General features: G+C 37.9%; 1 long non-coding RNA gene across 12 annotated transcripts in view; it reads right to left on the bottom strand.

The window, feature by feature from the left end:
• The window catches only part of LOC306670509, a 354,071-nt gene extending 328,985 nt beyond the window's left edge, over positions 1 to 25,086 (bottom strand). For all 12 annotated transcript variants that reach the window (XR_013766404.1, XR_013766405.1, XR_013766406.1 and 9 more), the window contains exon 1: positions 24,504 to 25,086. This is a non-coding gene — a long non-coding RNA (uncharacterized lncRNA). The remainder of the gene's footprint in view (positions 1 to 24,503) is intronic.
• Positions 25,087 to 27,477: the final 2,391 nt, after the last annotated feature.

Here is a 27,477-nt window from a genome sequence, read left to right on the forward strand (position 1 = left end):
AATAATATAATTAGAGGATATATACCACCTAATTTCAAGACCTACTGTAAAACAAAAGTCTTATTTTTTAAAAAAATATTTTTAATTGTTGATGGACTCAATGCCTTTATTTATGTGGTGCTGAGAATCAAACCCAGTGCCTTACACATGCTAGGCGAGCACTCTATCACTGAGCCACAACCCCAGCCCAAAAAGTCTGATATTGATGTAAAGATGAACAGATTAATGAATCAAAATTGAAAGTCTATAAATAGACCCAGAATATCATGGCAAAAGTGTATGGAAGTAAATATATGATCATTTATTTTTTACCAAGGTGTCGAAGTAATTAAAAGGAAAAGAATAATCTTTTCAATAAATTTGCTAAAAGAACTGGATGTCCATGTCTCTGAACAGCTGGGAAAAAAGAACCTTTATACTCACATCATACACTAAAAGCACTAACCATAAAAGATAAAATTGTAAACTGTACATCATCAAAATTAAAAATTTTCAGCCTGGCATGGTGGTATACACCTGTAATCCCAGCCTCTCAGGAGGCTAAGGCAGGAGGATGGAGTGTTCAAAGCCAACTTCAGCAAAATTGAGGTGCTAAGCAACTCAGTGAGATCCTGACTCTAAATAAAATACAAAATAGGGCTGGGGATGTGGCTCAGTGGCTGAGTGCCCCTGAGTTCAATCCCCAGTGCCCCTGCTGCAAAAAAAAATTGAAAATTTTCTATGCTTTAGAAAGTACTGCCCTTCAAGAAACACTGTTAAGAAAATTAAGAAGTCAGATCACAGATAGGGAAAAGTCATTTGCCACACATATAAAGGACTTGTAAGTAGAATCTTTATGAGTCAATAAGAAGACAAAAGACTCTATTTTAAAACAGACAAAATCTATTGATAACAATTATGTGCTATGCATTTCACAACGATAGAAGAAATTACTTGGAATGGTGGAATGAGACACACATCATTACCCCATGTACATGTGTGATTATACCAATGGTATGACTCTACATTGTGCACAATCATAGAAACAAAAAAATGTACACCATTTGTGTACAATGAATCAAAATGCAGTCTGTAAAAATAAAAAAAATTAAAAATATTAAAAAAGAAGAAATTATTTTGAATGTATTCACCACAAAGAAATGATAAATGAGGAGAAAAATGTTTAACCTGATTTAAAAATTAATAATGTATATGTATATCAAACATTACCTGGTACCCCACTAATATGTACAATTTTTATGTTTTTGTTTATCAGTTAAAATTTAAAATAAAAATAGGCAACATATTTGAGCAAATGGGAAGATATATGAAAGGTTACAAAGCACACGGAAAGATGTGCAATATTATTACATATTAAAAAATGCATGTATAAATGGTAATAAAATACACAAAGACTTGAAAATGGATGTTACTAAGAATGGGGAAGATCAACTGCATCAAGGCACAAGGAAATTTTAGAAGTGATGAAACGTCCTGTATATTGATGAGAGTGATGTTTACAATGGGTATGTACATTTGTTCAAACACAGCTGTATTAGTTTTTTATTGCCATAATGAAATACCTGAGACAAGCTAACTTTATAAAGAAAAATGGTTTCTTTAGCATCCAGTTTTGGATGCCACAAGTTCAAAGAGTACAATGCGGGCCCTGGAGAAGTCCCACCCCTAGCTGTGTCACCTCATAGTGACATTGCAATGGAGGGAATGCAGGCAGAAGCAAGAGAGATCACAACTCAAATCATTAAGCCAGAGAGTGATCCAGGGTTCAGGCTCATTCTTAGAACAACTGGTTCTTGAGATTGCTCAGGAGTCCTATGAGGGCTATTTAATCCACTTGGAGGGCAGCTCCCACTTCTTAAAAGTCCTATCACCTCCAACATTAGCACACTATGGAACCTGCTTCCAACACATGAAACTCTGGGGACACATTCAAACCATAGCACCATCTAATCATATACTTAAAATATGACTATTTTACTGTATGAATATTCTACCTATATAAAGTTGATTAAAAAAATAAAATCTTATAAATGAAAATTTATGTTTCTGAACTCAATAAATGTGATAAATAAGGAATAGACTAAGTCAAAGATCAAATCAGTGAGCTAACAGATCAAAAGTAATGTTTCTTAACTCAAAATGCATACCAATATCAAGTGTGACAGTTGGATATTTTGGATAATTTAAAGTTCCAACAGCCATTAATAGAAATTCTAAAAAAAAGAAAATAGGAAGAATGGAGAATTTTTTAGAAGACAAATACAATTGCCCAGAGTAGAGGAAATTCAAGAAGCTTCACACTACTATTTTATCCTGCAGAAAAAGTAGGATAAATGGGGGGGGGGGGGGGGAATAATCAACACAAATGCTGGTGATTTCAAGATTCTCAGGTAGTAATAAACAAGAACATTCTAAAAGCTTTCAGACTCAAAACAATGTACAAGGGAACCAGAATGGATCGAAATCAGATTTTACTTGACAACATTATTAGAAAGTAGTTAAGCAACCTCATGGCTATTCTGGGAAAATAATAATTGTGTAAGACTTTGAACCAGGCCAAACCAGCATTTACTTATGAGGGTAGAATAGAGATGTTTGCAGACATACAAGAACTTACAAAAATTCATCCTCCTGATACTTTTCCTGAAATAACCTCAGATCTTTCCATTGATTTCCACCTCCACTGGGTTTATTACTACCTGGTGTCTCTGTTTCTGGCACTATTCCAGCCCACACCTTTTCTATTTTGCAGCTAGGTGATCTTTCTTATAAAGCAGAACGCATCCTTCACTTCTCTAGTAAAACTCTCCGGGAATTTCTTCTCTGCATTCAGCTCCAGTCTCTCTCCTGTCCCACCAGCCACTTCTGCTCTCCTGAGAGCCATTCCTTTCCCCCTTTCTCTCTGGGCCATTGTCTCTGAGTCTCTAGAATGTACCATGCTTCTTCCTAATTCTCTCTGCCAGGAATGCTCTTCCCTTGGTTCATTCCTCATCCTCCCTCAAGGCTTAGTCTTGATGCTATCTCCTTGGAAACGTGTTCCACGGGCCCTACTCCCATCCCTGCCCCTCCATCCGATTAGGTTGACTCTGTTATTGACTCTAATGGCACCTGTACTTCAACCTATAATTACAGTAATTATGCATTTTACAGCTATAATTAAATAAATATTTGTATAGTTGTTTAATGTCTTTTCCCCCCAATAGACAGTGAATTCTGTAAAGGTAGTTTCATGTTACCTACAACCCTGTGGGTGAGAAAGCTGTCTGTCCCCATATTTTTTTTTTCCACTTCTCTGGCAACTGAGTAGATTTTCCAGTTTCTCTTGGTTATGGAACCAAAGTCTGGCTAATGAAGTGTGAGCAGAAGCATGTGCAACTGTGGGTTATGCTCTTAAAAGAAACAGTCTTGATCTTCACTTCCCCTTTCCCTTTCCTGGAGGCTAGTAAATGATCATAAACCTGACTGAGGTCAACACCTTAGGGAGGGAGAAAAACATGGCAAGAACAAATATCCCTGACCCAAAGGGGCGACCTCGTACCCATGTTAGGATGATACACTTGAACTATTTATTTTGCAATGCTGGGGATCAAACCCGGACCTTATACATTGCTGGGCAGGTACTCTACTACTAAGCTCATTCCTGGTCTTTTTTGGACAGTTGCATGAATTCTACAAAATAATACCACAGTTTAGATTGCTGAAGAGCCCATCCTCCCTCCTGAAAAATACTACCCTTCCACCCAAAGAAAAAACTCTAGGCTTGCCTCCCCCCCATTTCACTTATGGTTCCTTATACGCTTTTTCCTTTCACTCATGGGTACCATAAATATTTATTATATTCAATGATCTATTTATATAACCTTTCAATTTTTTATTATCCAGTTATCTGGATGCCCTCTCTAAGAACAGCTGCTTCCATGTTATCAATCTTAAATTATAATGGGGAAAGAGAATATAACTGCAAAATACCTTCTTATGAGATATATTTGGAATCTAATGTGTCCTCATCTCAAGGAAAGATAGGATAGCCATACTGAAACAAGCAAATCTCAAGTCTGAACAGGAAGATCTTATTGCATCCTGGGTTTTCAAGGGGGTTTGACAAAGACAACGTCCCACAGAGATGTGACAATTATTTAAATGTAAGTATATGTGGACAATTGCAGTAGTTTCTGAATTTATCTACCTATCTTCAGTAGGAACTATTCAGATCTGCCTGATAAAAAGATTTTCCTAAAATGAAAAATTGACTGGGCATATAACTCAGTGGTAGAGCACTCTCCTGGCATGTGTGAGGCCCTGGGTTCAATCCCTAGTACTGCAAAAACAAAAACAAATGAGCCTAAAATGAGATTTTGATTATGTCTTTTCCTCTCCTTAAATTTCTTCTTTGGATTTCCATCGCTCTTGGGATAAACACTGAAATCTTCCTGTGACCTTTGAGCCCTTTTGGGATCCTCTGCCTGCTTCCCCAACCTTCCATGCCTCTCTCTCCCTTGCTCTTGAGTGCAGCCACATTTGTGTTTCTTCAGTTCCTTCAAAAGTACTATCTTCTTCCTCAGAAAACTTGGAATGGAACCACCATTTGACCCAGTTATCCCACTCCTCAGTATATACTCAAAGGACTTAAAATTATCATACTATAGTGATGCAGCTATATCAATGTTTATAGCAGCTCAATTCACATAGCTAAGCTGTGGGACAAACCTAGGTGCCATTCAACAGATGAATGGATAAAGAAAATGTGGTACATATACACAATGGAATATTACACAGTCATAAAGAAGAATGAAATTATAGTATTTGCATGTAAATGGATGGAACTTGAGACTATCATGCTAAGTGATATAACCAATCCCCCAAAAAACAAAGACCAAATGTTCTCTCTGATATGTGGATGCTAATACACATTAAAGGAGGGAGGAACGAAAAGAAGTTCATTGGATTAGACAAAGGGGAATGAAGGGAAGGGAGGGGAGATAGGAATAGAAAAGATAGAATGAATCAGACATAACTTTCCTGTATGCATATATGAATACATGACTAGTGTAGCTCCATATCATATACAATGACAAAAATGGGGAGTTATACTCCATGTATGTATAATATCTCAAAATACACTCTACTATCATGTACAACTAAAAAGAACAAATAAAAAAATACTATTGCCTTCCCTGAAGATTTCACAAAGGTTATCTCTTTTGTGTGGAAGTCTTCCTTTTTCCTGCCTCATTCAACTGATTTAACCCCAACTCAACTGTCATATTTTTGACAAGCCTTGCCTGGATCTTCAGAGTTATTCATATTGCCAAGTATACAAATTTACACTATCATACTTTTTCATAGGACGTATACAGTTATTATGTATTTGTAAGCGCATTTGACTCTAATACATCTTCTTCACTGGCCACAATGCTCATGACAGCAAAGACCTTAGTCTTATGGAAGGAAATACTAAATATTGGTTGAATAATATGAATGAATGAATGAGGTGTAAATTGTAAGGTAAGGATATACGGCATCCCCGCGTATCCTTCTCATCATCCTGTTCTTAGGGTCTGGAATTCTCTTCACTGTTTTCATCTGATGAAGCAGCATAGACTGGGAAATATATTAAGCGTTTCTGGAATTTGATTGCTGAGTTTGAAATACATGATGATGACAGATCATCCTGTCAAACCCACCAAGCACCTACCACCCAAGGACGGGCCAGGCACTCTGGCTAATTTATCTAAATCAATTGCAACTGGGGTTTCATCGTCTATCCAAATACACCATTCCAGCCAAAAGCCCTCACCCACTAGATTACTAAGGTGCACTCTTAGGTCACCATTGGTACTGATCTCTTTGTTCTGCCGAATTAGATGGATGTGTTGACATGCATGCCATTTTTTGAGAGCTCTCTCTGTTCCTAGTAGCATCAACCAACATGAAATGTAACTTCCATTCCATTTGCTCTTCCCCCCACCAGCAAAATTCCACTCCCAAAAGTTATTTTTGTTCAGTTGGCTGGATGTAGGAGTGGAGGGGTTTATGTTACACAATCCAGGGAACATTTTTACTTAGAAGTTCTTCAACTCTAACGCCTAATGCAAGTACCAGAGAGAATCCTCAGAATTCTATTTTCTTCTCAACCCTCTGCCTCAGATGACCTCTAACTGAAGAACGTCCCATTCTCTTCCCTGTAGTAGGTAATTCGGCAGTTTCAATGAAATCAGATTCACTCGTAAACCCAAACTCACTTCTAAGGCCATCTTTGTGCCACCAAACCCACTAAGTCACCTTCAGTGCAAAAGGCTCCCCAAGCTTCGGGGTTCTCTTTGGAGAGACACAACATATACACAGTTACCACCACAGCAAACTTACAGTCTAATGGAAAAGATAACACAAATACACAAATGACTCTAAATCAGAGTAGATGTTCCACCTCAGTAGCCAGCCTCCTTTCACGCTCCACAGGCTTCTGAGAAAAAGGAGCAAAGCTGGGAGAGTTCTTCTCTATTCCAGTCACTGGAGAAGAACTTTGAGCTTGAAGGAATTTAAAATAGTTTCCCCCTCACAAAAAGGGAAAGACTTTTTTTGGTCTATAGCTTTTTAATTCCATGACAGTCTTTTCTCTCCATGAGAAGAGAAAATCAAATCCCGATTCTCCACTCCAATCCCACAAATTGTAAATTGGCTCTAAAGACAATTCTAATTCAAGGGTTTTGTTTTTTTTTTTTTTTGTTCTGTTTATGTTTTTGTTTGTTTTGAGAACTTAGGTTGGAACCCTGGACTGTACTTTCTTTGCTGGGTAGTATTCTGAATGGTTTTATATTTAACACCGGCTTTGTTGTTGAAGCTACACATAAATGGCTGTCAGCAATAGTCGCCTCGGATGCTTTCCTTCTGGGATGTTACATTTTAAGAAAGCACAGAGTAGAAAACAACTCAGCAGTGGGCTGGGAATGTAGCTCAGTTGGTAGAGTGCTTGCCTTGCAAGCTTGAGGCCCTGGGTTCAATCCCCAGCACCAAAAAAAAAGAAAAAAAAAAAAAGAAAACAAGTCAGCATTTTAAGTCTTCTAAAATGGCTTGATTTTGTCATATACAAATTCTGAGCCAAACTGTTCATCATGTCAGATGATAGAGCATACAGAAGAGAATATTATACAATTAGAATCATCCAGGACTGAATTGGTATTTGATAGAAAGGATCCTCTGAAAATGCAGATACTATCGTAGTAGTACGATCTCAGAATCAAAGGCTCAGATTGTTATTAGAATCTCATGGTTAAACATGACTTAATTAATAAAGTGATATAACAATGTTCTTTTCACATAAAATGATGTATTTATAGCACTTGAAATATTTGTGACCTCTTTCGTCCTTTTGTCCTTTAAGCAACAATGGGCATAATCTTTATTTTACTGTAATCATGAAGAAAAGTTAATTTCTATTGCTAATTTTTTTAAAAAATCTTTTGGTACTAGAGGTTGAACCCCAGGGGTGCTTAAACACTGAGTTACATCCCCAGCCCTTTTATTTGTTTTTATTTTGAGATGGGGTCTTGCTAAGTGGCTTAGGGCGTCCCTTAGTTGCTGAGGCTGGCTTTGAACTAGCAATCCTCCTGTCTCAGCCTTCTGAGCCACTGGGATTACAGATGGGCACCAGCAAGCTCAGCAAATCACACTACTATTTACTTTTTAAAAACCATAGATTCTAAGTTTCTACTCGGAATCACTGACTTTATTCCTTTCAAGAAATGGAAGATGTAAAGATTGAGAAACTGAGGTGAGTAAGAAATATATTTCTTTGCTATTTAAGAATGAGAAATGAAACTATTACATATGTATTCTGAGCCTTTCCTATTAGCTCCATTGATCAGATATTCAAAAATAGCTGAAAACAGAAGATCATAGATAAACCCTGTGTTCTGTATTATTATTGGTTGACTGACTATGTCTGTGAATCAGTGTATTACCTTTCATTCCCTCAGAAATAGCTGCGCTTCAATAAATCTTTTATATTAGCATGTTCCTTATGGAATGAGAGACTTGGACCTGTCAACTGTGTGTATTTTTCTAGTATCTATAAGAGTTTTGGAAATTAAACATAGATTTTTAGGAACTGCAAGGGACTTCAGACTCTTCAATTGTAAACTGGACATCCGACTTGCCATTTGTTACATCATACTTACTTAAACACCAGGGGGGGGAAACATCACAATCAGCTTTGAAACAGAATAAAATGTTGATTTTTGAAAAATCGACATAAATAAATTGAGTAACAGGTAAGCAAATAAGAAGTAGCAGAAATGAGATTATTGATTTTAACTTACTTTTAATTTATTTATTTCTTATTAGTTTAGATTTATTTAAATCTATTTATTTATTTATTTATTTATTTTGATGCTGGGCATTGAACCCAGGAGTTCTTTAACCATTACCAGAATTTTTTAAACAAAATGTTTTTATTTTGAGGTAGGGTCTTGCTAAGTTGCTGAGGCTGGCCTCAAATCTGTGATCCTTCTGCCTCAGCCCCCTGGGTCTCTGGAATTACAGGTGTGCAACACCATGATTGGCTTAATTTCCCTTTTTAAAAACAATTCATGAATCTTAATTTTATTTATATATGTATATATGCATGTTCATATTTTAGTTGGCAGTGGACCTTTATTTAATTTATTTATTTATATGCAGTGCTGAGAGTTGAACCCAGTGCCTCACATGTGCTAGGCAAGCGCTCTGCTACTGAGCCACAACCCCAGCCCACAAATCTTAATTTTAATGTAATTTCCCCTTGTTTTTCCTGTACCATTACACACAAACAGACTGGACGGCATGAAAGACCATATGGGGCCAGGGAGAACAAAACAAGGGAGTGAAACGAGGCATGGGCTCCAGCAGAAGAGAAGTTTTGGGAGGCAACCTGGTCTAGTGGGTCCCACACTTTAACACAGTGGAAGCCCAGGGAGTTTTCAAAAATGCAGGTTCTCAAGGACTACCCTAGAGATTTAGATTCATAGTTGTAAGTCAAAACCCAGGAGCATATATTAAATTTTCAGGTAATTCTGATAAACTGCTGACCTGTCACACCTCCATTTTAGTCCAGTTCCCCATTTTCGAAAGTGAGTAACTGGAAATGATTTTCACAAAATTAAGTATTAGTTAGAATTGAGATTTAAAACTAACTTTCCATATTCCATGAATACCTACTAATTATTTTGGTTAGTAATTGGAATTGAAATTCAAATTCCAATAACTATATCCCATGAATTCCTATATTCATGTTCCTCAAGGTTATCATTCCTGGGGAAGAACGGAGGGACAAAGAGCCAGTCAGGGAGAACAGTAGACCTAGCTACATGATTTTACCTAGAATTGTTCTAGTATCCTATACTGAAGAATTTAATTCAGAAATTCTACCAGGATATTCATGATAATTAAATTGAATTGATTTGATTTATTGACTTGTAAATTTAAATTGAATTGATATATTGATTTAAAAATCTATTGATTTATGATAATAAAATTGACTAACATGGGGATATTTGATTACAGTATTGTTATGACCCCAGGGGAAAATATATGACTTTTAGCAATGATGATGCAGATGCATACATCTGGCATAGAAAAATAGTCACACATAGAAAAAAGTCTGAAAATATATACATCAAAATATTGACAGTTAGTTTTCTCGGATAGTGAGATCATAGAAATTTTTAAAAATTTGTTAATCATATTTCACATACTTTGACAGCGACCTCATTTCAATTGTAATCAACACATAGGCACGAAACATTTACATACAAATCTAGAAGTTTTATGACCCTGGGAGAAACTTGTTACCGGTCAGTGATTCTCTGTTGACCTGAACTTCAGGCCAAGACAAAATAAAGATGATGAGAAGACTGTAGGCCTTTTCCTTGATACTCTTTTCTGTGGAAACTTTTGGTGAGTGTGATCTATAAAACTAAAATAAAATTATGTGTGATATGTACATTTAAATTAATTGTGTATTTGTTGAAGATCTATGTTTCTGTGAAGATTGTTCTAAGCACACAAATTGAGCTTCACAATAAATGTTAGTTTCCCTCTACTTGAGGAATTTGATTAGTGTTTTAGGAGGACATGGTAGAAGGGGCTATAATAATGAAAACATAGCAGTTTTATAGAGAAGGAAAGGTGTGAGATTTTGTAATTGACCCAATATTAGATCTGCAGTTTCACCAAAGACTTTGCCTCTTCTATGTTTATTAATAATTTAGCTATAGTGATGCACAAAGGAAGTGGTTTGTATTTACAGAGAAAATACTGAAACCTCCATTGAAGATAAGGTTATATGATCTAGCAATAAAACTGTAGGCATGTGTAATATATTACTATCTTTTCCGGGTTGACTATAGCTCCAGTGAGCCAAAGGTGGTTATTTCTACTATAAGACAGGGTTGTGATGGAAAAAGCATTTGCTGATTTTGTGATTTTAATCTCATCTCTGCTACTGACTAGTTCTGTGACCTTGAGTAACAAGTAAATATAAAGTTCAGGGTTCAAAATAAATCTAGAATGTTCTGTAGAAAGTAATACATGTAGATGGGTATGTATCTACATGGTTTTAGCTACTGCATATATGCAATGTTTATCCATAAACTCAATATACAATGTTCTTATATTTTTTAGGCTAAGAATTTCAGTTCATGAACTGAACATTATTTTTTATGGGCCATCTAAAAATAGATTGCTTTAAGCCAGATTCCCCAGATCATTAAAAATTAAACGTTAAAAGTAAAAAAATGAGCCAGGCATGGTGGTGCATGCCTATAATCCCAGGGACTAAGCAGACTGAGGCAGGAGGATGACAAATTCAAGGCCAGCCTGAGCAACTTAGCAAGACCCTATTTAAAAATAAAAAATAAAAAGGGTTGGGGATGTGGACCAGTGGTTAAGCACTCTGGGTTCAGTCTTTGGTACCAAAATAAAATAAAATAATAATAAATAAAGATAAAGGAATGAGAGCACAAGGTACTTTTCATGATACCAGCTTCTTACTGCCTTAGAATTGGGGCCAGTTTTCTAACCATGCTGTGCCATACGGACACAGGAGGTAAATCGCTAGGCTGGAAAGTGATTTGATGATGTTGGCTTTATGTTTGGGAGCGTAGTTCTACATCACCCCTAACACACCTGGGTATATTCCAGGTTTGTGATCCTAATAGTGATAACTAATACTTGCTGAGTGCTTACTGTCAAGTCTGTGCTAAATGTTGTTCATGCATTACTTCATTTTTTCTTAATTGTACTGATGATGAAAGGGGGCACTGAGAGGTTAATTAACTTGCCTAAGGGTACTCAGCTAGTAAGAGGCAGAACCAGGGTTCAAATTTAAGGCCTCTTGGCTCCAAAGCCACACCCTTAACAATTCCCCCACAAAGCCTTTCTTTATGGGATTACTGCCAAACTCCATGAGGAGAAAGGTCAGTCTCATTTGTTCACCTTTTATTCACAGTGCCTGGTTCTGTGTAGGTGCTTGGTAAATATCCTTAAATAAGGATTAAATGATATATGTATTTCTCAAATCAATTTAAGGTATTTTGCAAATGATTGGTTTCAAATGATAAGGTGCTAAAGTTTGCCAACTGTCAACTTTAAAAAAATAGCATCAGGCGTTATTACTCCATGTGCATATATGATTACATGACCTATGTAACTCTACATCATGTACAACCAGAAGAATGAGAAGTTATACTCCTTTATGTATGTTGTGTCAAAATGCATTCTACTGTCATGTATAACTAATTAGAACAAATTTTTTAAAAATTTTAAAACAGCATCAAAGTTGCCTAAGAAATAGTGTCATACTTCACTCATTTACCTTCCGATGTGGTAATAAACAAGCCCAGATATCTTAGTGGCTTAACATATCAGAATAATTTCACTTACAGCAAGTCCTCAATAGGTTCAGTTAATCAGTCTGACAGTTTTTCTCCACACAGTGCCTCTTATAGAGAAGCTACCCTCCCTGTGAGTGCTCAGAACAGAAGCCACAAGGTCACTCAGGGCTCTGCACCTCTGCCTGAAAAGACATAAATGACACACCACTTCCTCTCTGGAATTATTGGCCAGAATTGGTCACATGGCCCCAACTAACTACTTACGATCTGAGAAACAATTTTCTATGTGCCCAGGAGAGAAGTAGACACTAATGAACCCTAGTACTGGCTTCTGCAGAGATAAAGGATTAGATATTTAGCAGGCACTGGAATTGCTCTTAACATTAGCTTTAGTGTGAGAGAGAAATAAGAAAGAGTTAGGGGCATCATCTTAAATGTGCAGGAAAGTGTTTTCACTGTACTGCCCTTTTTGCTCATAAGTTGGAACATTCACATATAACTTGTCTTATGCACATACAAAATGAATATCGCCTCAGCATTTATATAAACAAAACATTTCACTGAGGATAAAGAGCCAAATATTAAAAGAAATCTGTATAATTATTTTCAAACATATAGGAAAGTATTATTATTACTGTCAGCTAGGAAAGCCTATCTGAAGCAAGACACCATACAAGAGGAAAAAGACTGATTTTCTATTGCCTGAAAATTAAAGCTTCTCTTCGACAAAAGACACTGCATACTTGAAAGACAATTGGTATGCTGGAAGGATATATATGAAACTTGTTGAGAAAAAAAAAACTTACATCAAAAATAGGTCAGAAGTGCTTGCTTCGGCAGCACATATACAAAATAGGTCAGAAATCCTAAAAATTAAAAGACCAAATAATAATAATAATGCATTTCAAGTATCAATAAGTTTATGAGATTTTTTTGCCTCAGTAATAGAGAAGGAAAAGCAAATTAAAACAGCAATGAGATAGATGACAAAAATGAAAATGACTAATAAAGGCTAAGACGTGCTGTAAGACGTGCTGTACATTCCCACGGTGACAGTGGGAATGTAGATGGTAATGCTTTTCTGAAGGTTCTGTACCAGTAGTTATTAAAATGAATCCTCTTCAACCTAGGAATACCCCCTTTAGATTTCTATCCTATAGAAATTTGTATTGTATGAACAATAAAATGCACAGACACAATGTTCATTGAAACATTATTTTTATGGGGGAAAAAAAAGGAAAATGACCTAAAATGTTTAGCAATATTGGAGTGTGAAGTATGCATTTATGCCATAGATTTTTACGCACACGAGGAGGAAAAAAATGAGACAAAGGTAATTAGAAACTCAAAGAAAAATAAAAATAAAACTCCATAAGCAAAGGTCTGATGCTAATATTTTAAAATGTGCCATGACCTTGAGCAACTGGTAGACTAGAACTGACTATATTTTAATAAAAAAAAAACTGCAATTTTCACTCATACATTGTTAGTGAGACTGCAGATTGGTGCAACCACTTTGGAAAGCAGTATGGAGATTCCTAAGAAAACTTGAAATGGAACCACCATTTGACCCAGTTATCCCACTCCTTGGTTTATACCCAAAGGACTTAAAATCAGTATACTACAGTGATGCAGCCACATCAATGTTTATAGCAGCTCAATTCATAATAGCTAAACTATGGAACCATCTTAGATGCCCCTCAACAAATGATAAAGAAAATGTGGTATATATACACAATGGAATATTACTCGGCCTTAAAGAAAAATGAAATTATGGCATTTGCAGGTAAGTGGGTGAAACTAGAGAATCACATGCTAAGTGAAATAAACCAATCCCAAAAAACCAAAGGCCGAATGTTTTCTCTGATAAACAGGTGCTGTTTATCATAGTTGGGGGGCAGGTAGGAAAGAATAAAGGATTTGGATTATGCAGTGGGGCGGTGGGGATGGGAAGGATAGTCGAATGAGACAGATATTATTACTCTACATATGTGTATGAGAAAACATTTTTTAAAATAAAAACAACTATAATTTTAAAAAATATTGCCAGCCAGAGTGTGACACTGGAATAATACAGAAGGAAATATATCATATTGTTTACCTCTCTGGTGAGCAATATTCACGTAGTTATGAGTGCTACTTATTACTCTTTATCTTTTTAACCCCCAGGGCTTAGGCTCAACCTCACAGCCTGGTGCATGCTAGGCACCACTGAGCTACATTCCCTGCCCTTGTTTTTTATTGTTTAGAATCAACCTACAAGCATTAAAAACTTAAGGTTACAAAAGACTAAAAATTTTTACCAACAATAACAATATTACAGTTGGCATAATGCAGATGACGTGACGCTCTGGGAGTCACGCTGGCAGAAAGGGTCAATGTGCTCAGATCCTTATCCTTCAGAAAGGAGAGAAACCCTCTTAGGAGACCTTCACTTCATCTCTACAGGTTCAAATGTTTGTAAAGTGGTGTACTTAATGTAAATTTCTGTATTGTGAATTCATTGTGTACTTAATAACAGATTTAAAATTTTAATTTCTATTTTTAAAAAAGAAAATAAAGTGTAAGAATAATTTTGAAAGCCCTCAAAGACCTAGTTAAATACCTTAATATACCCATGAATATGTTTTTTATCTAATTATCTGAAAAATTCTTCCTATTTTCCACTTTAGAAATAGGTGTGTACAAAACAAAACAAATAACCTAATTAATAAATGGGCAAAAGAACTAAATAGACACCTTCTGAAAAGAAGAAATATAAATGGCTAACAAATATATGAAAAAGTGCTCAACATTTCTGGCAATTAAAGAAATGCAAATCAAAACTACAATAAGATTTCCTATCACTCCAGTCAGAATGACAGTTATTAAGAAATGCAAAAAATAATAGATGCTGGTGAGAATGTGGGGGGGAAAGGTACACTCATACATTATTGGTAGGACTGCAAATTAGTACAACCACTCTGGGAAGCAATATAGATTCCTCAAAAACTAGGAATGGAACCACCATATGACCTGCTATCCCACTCCTTGGTATTTTCCCCAAAGAACTAAAGTCAGCATGCTATAGTGATACAGCCAGATCAATGTTTCTAGCAGTTCATAATAGCCCAGTTATGGAAGCAGCCAAGATGATCATCAACAGATGAATGGATTAAGAAAATGTACTATATGTACACAATGGAGTTGTACTAAGCCATAAAGAATGAAATGATGGCATTTGCTGGTAAATGGATAGAACTGGAGAACATAATGCTAAGTGAAATAAGCTAGATTCAGAAAATCAAGGGCCGAATAGTTTCTTTAATATGCAGCAGCTAGAGTAAGGGGAAAAAGTGTGTATGTGGAGGTATCAGATATCATAAAGACATAGGGAAGATCCAGGAAGTAGGAGACGGAGGAGGGAGGGAAGAGGAATGTGAAAGGGGAGGCAATGCGGAATGAATTTAATAAAATCATGTTATGTGCATGTATAAATATACCACAGTGAATTCCACCTTTGTGTGTATCTATAAAGCACCAATTAAAAATAAATAAAATAAGTGAAAGGAAGACCAGTAGAGTAGAGGAAGGAGAATAGGCAGAGGGAGCAGGGGAGAGAAGGGGCAGGGTTGGGGGCAGGCAGTGGACAGAGGAATGAAATGGAGTAAATCAAATTCCATGTATATATGATGTATCTTAAAGAATTTCCAAGTACATCCACATAAAGAATCCCGAATGTCCCTCTTTAATTTTTTCATTCAATCAATATGTATTAAGTAACACATTCAAAATTCCTACAGAATTTAATATAATACTAAATGAGAAAAATGGAAAATATCACTAATATGACTTTAAAAACATTAAATTATCCAATATAATTATCTCCTAAGCCTTAATTGTGTTATTTTCCTGTGGAAAAGCCAACTATCTTTTGTCATAGATAAAAGCAGCAACTTTGGAAAAAGAACACTTGGCTGGGTGCCATGGCACATGCCTGTAATCCCAGTGCCTCAGAAGGCTGAGGCAGGAGGATCGCAAGTTCAAGGGCAGCCTCAGCAACTTAGCAAGGCCCTAAGCAACTTAGTGAGATGCTTAAAAAATAAAATATGAAAAGGGTTGGGGATGGCTCAGTGGTTAAGAGCCCTTGTTTTCAATCCCCAGGACCAAAAAAAAAAAAAGAAAGAAAGAAAAAAGAAAAAAGAACTCCTGGTCTAATAGTTGACTACTCATTTACTATTTTTAAAGTACCAGTTTTCCTCCAAATTCCTGAGCTGTGTTCCTTTCAATCGGAAATAAAAATGAAGGAAATGGTTGAGGCGTAAGAGTATGTTAATGAGAGCTTATTTTACGGTGACTTATTATTTGTTCATTCTCAGCCCTGGTGAGCTGGGTGGTGCCTGGCACATCCTTACACAAAGCATCAAAGAGCTTCTGCCTCCCAGAGTTGGAGGCTGCTGGGAACCCTGCCGACTTCAAGGTATGCCCATAACCACTAATAGAAGAAAAAGTCAAGAATGGTAGTCAGCTCTCTTTCGCCTTCCAAATCTCTCACCGAGGTATCTGCTTGGCAGATCTCAAAGTGTACCTGAAACCCTGCTGACAAGGGAATATGAGAAATGTTGCTCCAAGCTTTCTACCCGCTGCAAACCAGGGGAGAATGAAGGTGTAAAGACACACACACTTCTAGACAACATCTGACCCACTTGTGTATTAACAAATCAATGCAAGTCGCCCTATTGGATCAGAATAGAAGCATTAAATATGGATAGTGAAGACCCATAACTGGTTGGAGGGAACGGACAGGGCAGGGAGTGAAAGCTAGATCTAAAGATGGAAAAGACTAAACAGATATTCACTAGATGTCTATTATGGTTCTTAAACAGGAACGCGACATTGTTAAAGCAGTCACTTAGGTCAAGGAGGAAAAGGATTTACCTTTGTGTGGTGCGGAATTTGAAGGAAAGGAGGGAGGTAGGGAAGCCTTTTAAGAGACTATTATAGTGGCGGGGAAAAGGACAATTTTAGGGGGAAAAAAAAACACAAAAGAACAATTTTAGGAATACACCAGCAAGATTATAGAACCCACTAATTAGGATTAAAGTGATGAGAAAGGGCATATGGGAGAGATGTGTCCCCTTGTCCTGAAGGAGCAGCAAGCCAATGGGGACTTCTATCCACAAAAAGAAAAACTAGTTATGAAATGTCTATGGGATCTGAAGAGAAAGTGCCCAGGTCATGGTAGATTTTGAGATAACTAATGATATGAAAAGTGTTTCAAAGCTAGGCACAATGGCACACGCCCATAAACCCAGTGACAGGAGGCTGAGGCAGGAAGATCCCAAGTTTGAGGCCAGTCTTAGCAACTTAGCAGGACCCTGTCTCAAAATAAAAAAATAAAAGAGGCTGGTAAATTGCCCCTAGTTTCAATCCCCAGTATAAAAGAAAAAAAGAAAAAGAAAAAAATGCTCTTGGATACCAGGAAATTATATTTTAGTAAGTTCAAGAGAAAGAAAAGTCAGATGCAAGGACCTAAAACTCTAAAGGACAGAGTGGTTTAAAAGCCTTTCAAAAATGAAATTCTAACTCAAATATTTATTGATCATCAGCAGTATGGGACAAACTGTAACAGAGACTGTAATTCTTACTCTCAAGGAATTTATAGTCTAAGGAGCAAAATAAGATGCTCAGATATCCAGTCACCATTTATTGAACATCTACTGTGAAAAACAATATGATTAATAATTTATATGATGTTTATAATACTTACAAATACTCTGCAAGGTAGATATTTTCCTTATATAGCAAACAAAGAGACTAAATGTTTAGACTGTTTAAGTAAATTACTCAAAGACTCACAGCTCAGGAGGAAATCAGCTCCAGTCTCCCTCCTCCTGCAATTATTGAATCTGCCTCATCCCAAGGGCTTGTTACAGCCAAAGGTTCTGGGATCTGCTTCTCCCCTGCATATTCAAGAGCACTAAGAACTCATGTGTATGTATTTGTCTTCTAAGACTGGTCACCATTAACAGCTGACTATAAAGGAATAAAATTAGTTCTATCTTTGAAATTGGGAATATCCACTGGATGGCTGGTAGGAAAATCGATTCACTAAATCAAAGATGTACCATGACCCATTCTCCTATATTTAAAATCTCCTCTGCCATCAGAAATTTTGGAAAATCATCTCTTAAAATAAAGCTGTTTAATGAAAGGATATGTAGAAAAGATTTAACTTACCAGTCTAAAGTTACAGAGTTTAAAAATAATCAACTCTTTTACCATTGAAAGTAACTTAGTTTGGAGCTGGGGTTGTGGCTCAGTGGTAGAGTGCTCACCTAGCACGTGTGAGGCCCTGGGTTTATTTTAAAAATTAAATAAAGGTATTGTGTCCACCTACAACTTAAAAATATATATATTAAAAAAAGAAGATAACTGAGTTGTGCAATGTATTTAGAAGCCTAAAATCTCAAGAAGTAGGAAAAAATTATAACCCAAGTTTTACTTGAAATATTTAATAAGTTATAAAATAGATTAAAATGATTGACTAAATAAAATGAAATCTTGATCAATTATTCACTGACCAATTTGTGCATGCATATATATTTTTTTAATTTGAGTCAATTTAGTTGGATACCTGTTTTCTTTTTTAAGAATTAATTATTGACTGAATTATTGGAAAATTAAATTTATACTTATGATTGTTTACCTGTATAAATTCAGATTACATGTTTTAGTTAAAAATAATAAAGCCAGTCAGATATGGCTACTTGGAAGGCTGAGGTAGAAGAACTACAAGTTTGAGGCCAGCTGGGCAACTTAGCAAGACTCTTTAAAATAAAATTTATAAAGGGTGTAGGGGCATAGCCAGTGGGGATGCAGATCAGTGTCAACCCATTGGCCTGAACCCAAACCCTGAGTTCGATCCCCAGTACCACAACTGATAATAGTGCACCATCTCTGGTGCTTAAGGTAGCAGCAGGAGGAGGTCCAGCCAAGGGACTTCATGCATCAGAAGGGTCACTTAACTCCCACATGCCACCATTGCCTGTGTACTCCTGGAAGAGGAAAATACTCAACAAACTAAACATGAAGAACACATTATAATAACTTTTAGTATGCACAACACAAGCTTTCCTGAAGGTTGAGGGAGAAGTTGTCTATGCTTTTCTTTCAGTGGCAAAAAAAAAAAAAAAAAAAAAAAGACTACAGTTAGCCAGGCATGGTGACTTGGTAGACTGAGGTAGGCTGATTGCAAGTTTGAGGCCAACCTGGGCGATTCAATGAGACCCTGTCTCAAAATTCAAAAATAAAAAAAGCTATAAGGCTGATGTGGTGGCACACATCTGTAACCTTAGCAGTTTGGGAGGCTGAGGCAGGATAGCAAGTTCAAAGCCAGCGTCAGCAAGTTAGCAAGACCGTCTCAAGATAAAAATGTAAAAAGGACTAGGGATGTGTTTCAGAGATTAAGTATCCCAGGTTCAATTCCCTGTTCCCATGACCTCCCAAAAAAAGGGCTACAGATGTAGCTCAGTGCTTGAGGCCCTGGGTTCAATTTCCAACACTGGTTGGGGCAGTGTACTGTGTTTAGAAGTAAATACTGATGAGATTTCATCCATCTATATTTCTGAATTAGAAAAACTCACAAAGCATATTTAATCAGTTCTTTGCTTTGTACAGGGAGACACATTTGGAGAGTTCTTCAAGATTCTCTCATTACCTACAGGCTGCCTTGTTGTTAGGTAGGTTGGACCCTGCACAAGTGGGGTGAGGGGGGCTGCCATCTAGCTTGCTCCCCCTGGTCAAGCCCTGAACCCAGGTGCAGCACCAGGTCCAAGAGAAGCACAGTGTACCTTGTTCTAATTGGCCACACAGAAAGGACACAAAGGACCTGGCTGGGCTGGCCTAGGCCCTCCAGGGCTCTTCTCTTGTGAGAGAGAAGGAAAAAGAATGTAACCTAGACAAAGACTTTCTTATAGGCATATAGGATTAAGTGCATAAGTGCAATCTCCAACGCGGCTTTTGTGAGTTCTGCATATTCTGGACAGCATAGATCTGAGATTACAGAGCACAGGGCCACAGCATCTGTGATTTGCTCAGGGAGTGGTATGGAATGTGGTCAGGTTCTAGCTAAGCTTGCACACAAATGTGCTCTTCTCTGCCAGAGGGCATTTATATGATTCTGCTGGCTCTCAAAGAACATAACCTTATTTGTCTACCGAAAAGCTGGCCTGAAATAGACTCCTGGTCATATCACTTTATGATTCTGATGGGGAAAAACTTCAATAATTTGCTTTCTTCTCATCTCCTTATAGTCTTCCCCCCCACCCTAATTACTATATGGCCTAGAATCTCAGGATATTAGAAAGTGAAGGCTCCTTTAAGACCAAACACAGCAGCCTCTTGCTTTCTGCATGAAAGAACTGAGGCCACTGTGTGCTCTCTGCCCCACTTAATTCTTCTGATATCTGCTCATATTTTGCATCATTCACAAGCTTCTGGAAAATATGAGCCAGAAAAATATGCTCACTGAAAATCTTGCTTTGCATAATCCCCAAACAAAACTAAGGAGCATGAGTAGAGAAAGAAAATGAAAGATTTTTATAATGGTTTGAGAAATTAAAGTGCTGTTGACATTCATTATATTATTTTTATGCCATACAAACCTTCTATTTCATTATTTTAAAACTTCTTTGAGAGTAGGGACTGTATTTTTAAAATGATCTTTTAATATATATATGAAATCTAGCATCTAGTATCAGGAATGCCCAGGAGTTCAATAAATATTATTTGTGGATGATGAGCTGGTCTATCCCCTGGCCTACCAGCACTATCCCACATAATCATCCTAGACAGATGAGAATCCATCCTGCTTTTAAAAACCTCTAGGGAATGAGAATCTAAACATTCTTCCATAACTTATTTTAGTGTCTAATAAGCTTTAGTTGTCTGCTGGAAGATTCTTCCTAAGAAGGTAGCATTCAGAATAGTTGCATTATAAACACTAGACTCCCTCTGAAGGCTCTGGAGCCAGTCACTTGAATTACTAGGAACTATCATATGGCAGGGGACAAATGAGGGCACTTGGGTAGGTACTGGTGGGGAATGCAGTTGTATTAGGAAGAAAAAAGGCAGAAATAGGTTTCTTCTCTACTCAGAAGAAGTGGCGTAATACACACTTGTTGATAGAACTGTCCATTGTTAATGGGATTTCAGATGTGTGGTAGCCATCATGTCGGTAAATTGGGCAGAGCTCTATGATGGCAGAAAGCAAGTCTTCCATTGGTTACCCAAATTTTTACAACCCTCCCTGAGACAGTTTCCCTGTCAATAAAAGTGCTGTTACTATTCTCCCAGTACTACTGCCATGACATCAACAGTAGTTCCTTTCAATAGAAAAGGAAACTGCATATTCTAGCCATGTAATGCCAGTCTGAATATTTCCTTTGTAGCATGTATACATATCCTCTTGAGTGTGAATACATGTGTGAAGATGCTTGGGGGCAGGGTGCAGAGGTAGAGTGACAGGAGGTGAATGAAGGAAGGGATGATTAGGAAGCTGGCAACCTTTCAGGTCAAAACAGACTTGGACAAGAGATCCAGATTAAAGCTGAAGATCAGAGCTAAGGAAGAAATAGAGAAATTCAAAAATTCAGTGAAATCCTAGGAAAAGAAGGGGAACATGGGGAAGAGCAGGTTGGAGAAAGTAGAGTTGTTGAGCTGTCTACACAGGAAGAGATGAAACGAAGCTTTGCCTCCAAGAAAATGGGTGGCTGAATCCAGTTTGAAAATGGATTTTACACTGGTTGGGATACAGGTCAGGGCTTTCATTTGCCCTGTATCCATGTCCTGGACAGCAGGAAGGGCAATAGGAACACTGTGATCAGAGGACCTAAACCAAAGTAAGACACATAAGGTGACTTGGATCCCTGCAGTGGGTTTAGGATGAGATGCAACATGTTGAAATAAATACAACTGATCAGATTTGAGGAAGTACTCAGATAGGGAACAAACCGGACAAGTTTTGAATTCTGCTGAGTCCTTATTGTTTAGAGGAGAGAACATGGCCTATATGGAGCTGGAAGCATGCTTTAGGGTAGCTGAGGGCAGGAGAGGATGGGGCATACAAGACCAGTAGAGGGGTTGGTACCTCTATGGCAATTAACCAATGTGTCATTTAGGAGAATCTAGGTCACTTTGGGTGACAAATCATCCTGGTCTACCATGCCTCCCTCTTTCTTTCTCAAGGTCCCCACAAATAGAGAAGGCATTTGACTGGAGAACAGTGGTAAAAAGTGCATTAAAAAATCTAGGATAATACAAGAAGCCCTGGTGAGATTAAGAGCTTGGAGAAGAGGAGTGGGAGGAAGGGTGTGAGTCATGAATAGTGACTGTGAGCATTCTGAAGACTGTCAACCCTTTGGGAATAGAACAAAGGCTCTATATACTTGTTCTAGCCCCTGTTTCCTATTAGCCCCCACAAGTCATTTTCTATAGCTTTGCAGGAATCTGGTGTTATTTTGCTCAAATTGTAAATGATTTATTTTATGAATGTTGAATCCCAGAATTACTGTTGAAGAAAATAATCTCCACATAAAATAAACAAATCCCTAAATTCTGTTTTCTTTCCTCACGTGTGTGCACGGGTGTATTAATTTGGCTATCTGTTCTGGTTATCAGCCTTTGCTTTAGAACACAAGTTTTGAGAAGGTTTAGGTCAAAAAATCTATATTCAAATCTAAAGTTGGCCAGAACCCTAAATACCATTCCTACTTTTCTTGGCCTTTTCAAATTTCTCTGACATATCTCTATGGAAAATAATGAAATACTGCTGGTCATGGTGGCACACTCCAGTAATCCCAGCAACTTGGGAGGCTGAGGCAGAAGGACTGCAAGCTCAAAGCCAGACTCAGCAATTTAGTGAGGCCCTAAGCAAGGGTCTTATTAAGACCCTGTCTCAAAATAAAAAATAAAAAGGTCTGGGAATGTGGCTCAGTGGTTAACTGCCTGCCCATGGGTTTAATCCCTTGTACCAAAAATAAAATAAAAAAATTTTAAATGAAATACAGTTTATTTTAAAATCTTTGGTTATAGTGTGCCTTTTGTAAACTTTTGCTTACATGTTATTATATACCTGTTTTAGATTAAATCAGACTGCAGCACTCAATGAGCTCACCAAGTATAAGCCTGATCTGCCTGTGGATGAATGAACATATATTATCTACTTTAGGAAAAAAAAAAAAGTTTTAACATATATCAATTCAGGCTTAAAAAGTGCTAGGGCAGGGCTGGGGATATAGCTCAGTTGGTGGAGTGTTCGCCTCGCAAGCACAAGGCCCTGGGTTCAAATCCCCAGCACTGAAAAAAAAAAAAAAATTGCTAGGGCATAGGGTTGTATCTTACTTATTACTAATATTCTAATTTCATATTTCAAAAGATTAGAGAGAACAAAATCCTTCCATAACTAGAATGTTTTTATAATGCTCTCTTTAAGACACTTACAATATTTCTACCCGTAAAGCTATACCTAATGGTAGAACCAGAGCTCAATTTTTTTAACATTTCTCTTTTATCTCAAAATTCCATATCAGTCCTTTGTTATACTATAAAAATATCTCCCCAACTACACTCCCCCACTAACTCATGAATAAATTGACTCTTCCAAGCAATATACCGTATTTATCCAATAGCTTTTGTTTCTCATGTTTCTGTGAGTTTTATCAGATTGACTAGCTTGGCATCAGGCTTATGCAGTGGTTGATAATATTTTATTTTTTGTCAATCGTAAAAGTAGTAAACATACAGATAGCATTTTAAACAAATCCAAATGAAAGGTTGATCTGCCATTTCAGGTGTATGTAACAATAGTAACTCACCTTGAATGCTTACTCTGTCATTTGCACATTAATGAATAAATCTAGCATAATCTTTGCCATCAAGAAGCTCATGGTCTAGTGGATGAGAGACTATAAATCAAATCAGCAGACAAATACATGCAAGGTGGCTGCCACACAGGACTGTGCGATTAGCACAGGGAAGGAGCAGAGTCTTGCTGTAAAATGAGATTTTGAATAATAGAGACATTGGACCTCCTCAAAAAGTGATCAGGAAAGTCTTCCCAAGGAAATGATGGTTGAACTGAGACCTGGAGGAGGAATGAAAGCGTATGGCTAACTGGGGAAAGGGAGGTGTGGAGGTTGGCAATTTGGAAGGATAGTCCAGGCTGCTACTGCTCCAAGGCAAAGGGTTGGTGGTGAGAAGCATGGTGCCCATTTGTGACTTAGAAGAAGCTTGGTGACTGTCCCCATGGAGTCCAGGGGCAGAGGGGGCATTTGAGAAAGGGGTGGGCAGTGGCCAGAGCACATGAATCTTCAGAGGTTTTTCAGTTGCCTTATGCAAATGTTTGGAGGAGAGCTGGAAAGAAAGCAGGGACAGTTAGGAGGTTATTGCAGATGAGAAATACAGCTGTTATGTCTAATTTCCAAATACGCTTTAAAAAAAAAAAATCAATTGATAGGATTTGAGATCTCTAAGAAAGTATTTATTTCAGAGATCCAGGCATTAATTTACCTAGTCTATTCCAAGTAGATAATCAGTTATAATTTAAAACCTTCAAGAAACATAAAATTCATTGTAGGGAAATTCTCTTCTTACCATCTGAAGTCTGGTAGGTATGCTGAGGTCCACACAGGAGCCTTAGACAGATCTCAATGGGCTGCATTGTTGAAGGGGCTGTGCAATGAGTTCAGGAGGTGCTTGCTGTAGGCAAGCTTTCAGTAGGGGTCGTGGAAATAGTTCCCAAGATCTTTCTGCCCTAACCAGTGGCCCATTCCAGCCTCTAAGGTGTGGTATTCAAAGATTCCCCACTGGGTGTGTGTCTGCAGTCTTCCTCCTTCTTACTTCTTAAACTTTCTTCTTAAACTTCATGTTCCTATTAAAAACCCTCTGTTCTTAGCCCCGGACCAATAACCTTCTTCTGTATTCCACCATAATCTCTCTGACACATTAACTCAGGATAGATATACTGGAAAGCCCTAATAATTATTTGAAAGTCACAGCTTCCCGTCAATTCTTAGGTAAGAATGTGTTGTCGTTGTTGTTTTTTAAATAAACTCTCTCCCCTTTCCCTACTGCCCTACCTTAAAATCATCTTGCTTTTTAAGAATAGATTTAGTAGTTAACACTTCACAGTTGAGGTGGGAAGAGAAGACTATTTTATGTTTGGTTATGGGACAGATAGTTTTGGGCAGACAGTAAGACAAGGACACAAAGAGTTGTCCTTTTAATACAAGATATATAAAGATGATTTTCTTTATATATCAGTGGTGCTTCCTTATTGCAAACCTGGGATCCTTAAAGGAGACATTCTAATAGAATTAAGTATACTACAAGGTATACTTCCTTTATGCTGGGGCAAGCTCTTTCCAAAGACTTTGAGATATTCCACTTTGGGGTTCTGAGAAAGGGTTGCTATTCCATTTTCCCTGGAATAGAGTAATGCTGAGTTTCATTGCTCTGCAATGTTGTCTTGGGCATCAGTTCCCAAATGGAATGTGGCATGAAACATAATTCTTGCAGAGTTGCTCATGTGTGCAGCTGTGCATGGCATAAAAATTCCCAGAGCAAAACTTTGGGTTGCCAAACAGAGTTAGTCCTAAAGTACCTCAGTGGAACATACCTCAGGGTTCATGAAGCATTACCACAGTCAGACCTCTATGCCCTTTTCCTGTCTGAGTGCCTCTCTCACTTCAAGGGAGGCCCTAATTCAAGTGAAGCGTCCAACACCGGAGAGGAGGGTAGGATCAGATACAGTTTACAGATTATATCTTTAGAGCAGAAATCAGCAAACTATAACCCACAGACCAAATCGAGCTCCTGATATGAACAGTGTATATATTTTAAAAGGTTGAAAGGGAAGAGGACAACAAAGAAAACATGGTCTGGAAAGTCTGAAATAGTTACAATTTGACAGTAAAAGTTTGCTAACCCAGAGCCCTCTGGTTTCCCTTGCCCTTTCCCTGTCCTCGGTTCCCTTTAACCCCTTCTCATTTGCTCTAGAAAAGAGCCCAGGTCAGCCCTTAACTCCAGATTCTTTTACTCAATAAGTTCAGTTAATCCTTATACCCTGAGGCAAATCCATTCGCCTGGGGAACTAGATGCTCAAACACCCCCCCCCCCCCCCCCCCCCCCCCCCCCCGCCGCCCCACTGAAGGGAGGGGCTGCTGCTCTGATTCTCCTTTTTCCTTCTTGCCACTTGGAGCTGTCTGTTCCCAGACTGTGAAAACTCATTCTTATGGTTTGGGACAAGGGTTCTCATCAGCCAAGAGCTATGGAACTCAGGGCCTTGTGCATCCCTTGCAGAAGCAGTTAAAAGTCAGTTCCTTGGAATACCTTTGGCCTATGACAACTGGAGTCCCAGAGGAAATTCATGGGATCTCTGGACTCCTAATACTCTAGCTGTTAGCCCTTTAGCAGTTCTCTGCCTCCCTCCCTTGCTAAGCCTGGATCTGTTTGCTGTACCTAGTGATGGTAAAAGATTAATGAATTAATCTGCATAAGATTGTTTGGAACAAGGTCTAACACACTGTAAATACTCAATAAAGTGCTAGTTCTTACTATTGTTGATGTTCTGAGGTTAAGATCTGTGTTATGGCTGGTCTTGGCCCAGGTCTCCACCTCCTTAGGCCAGTGTAACTCAAGGTAAAGTCTATGGGGCTGGGGAAGTAGCTCAATGGTAGAACACTTGCCTAGCGTACACAAGGCCCTGGTTTCAATCCCTAGCAATGCCCGCTCCCTCCAAAAGTGACATCTGCTCTCAATCTTAAGCTTAGCTCAAGCTACTCCATAGGATAGTTTAAATATGTTTGAGAATTTCCCATCTCCCTTGTGTCTTTTACTATACAGAATAATATTGACTAAAACACCTTTCTGTAGAGGTAATGAAACAATTTGATGCATACAACAGCTCTGTTAAATCTGGCTCAGAGTAGGCATCCATGAATGCCAACTAAATGAAGATTATGTGGTATGAGGTTTCCAGTTAGCAGAACGATCTGGTATGGTATAACTGTTGTTCTCTGTTATGGGTTGGTGGCCACACAGAACTGGTTGATAAATATTTTGAATATCCACTCTGGAACAATGTAGTTAATGTGGTCCCTAGTTTATCAATAAGGACACGAGTTTCTGAGCTGTCTGAAGCCTTGTCTAAGAACACACATCACTGAGAGTAGAGGTAGGTCCACAATCCGGTTTCTCTGGTCTCCCATCTAGGCCTATGCCTGTAATACCTATTGTTAAATATGTATAAAATCAAATTTGTTTCATTTGATAATAAGCTCAGTACCAGCATGTACAGTCATCCTGAGTTCTTGTTCAAGGAACATTCACAATAGAGACCGCATGTAAAGGGTTGGGAGCACCTGGGGCTTCAGGAGGACTTCTCCGCAGTCTTTGCATTGTCTCCTTTTCCTCAAAGGACAAGTGGTTTACAGGACTAGAGGAAGAGAGTGAGCTCAGGTGCACAGTGACTCTCTCTCTCTCTTTCTCTCTCTCTTTTGTACTGGGCATTGAACCCGGGGCACTTTACCACCGAGCCACATCCCCAGCTCTCATTCTCTTTTAAAGG

The sequence above is a fragment of the Sciurus vulgaris genome (assembly GCF_902686455.1).
Source record: "Sciurus vulgaris genome assembly, chromosome: 10".
In the NCBI taxonomy this organism is placed as follows: Eukaryota; Metazoa; Chordata; class Mammalia; order Rodentia; family Sciuridae; genus Sciurus; species Sciurus vulgaris.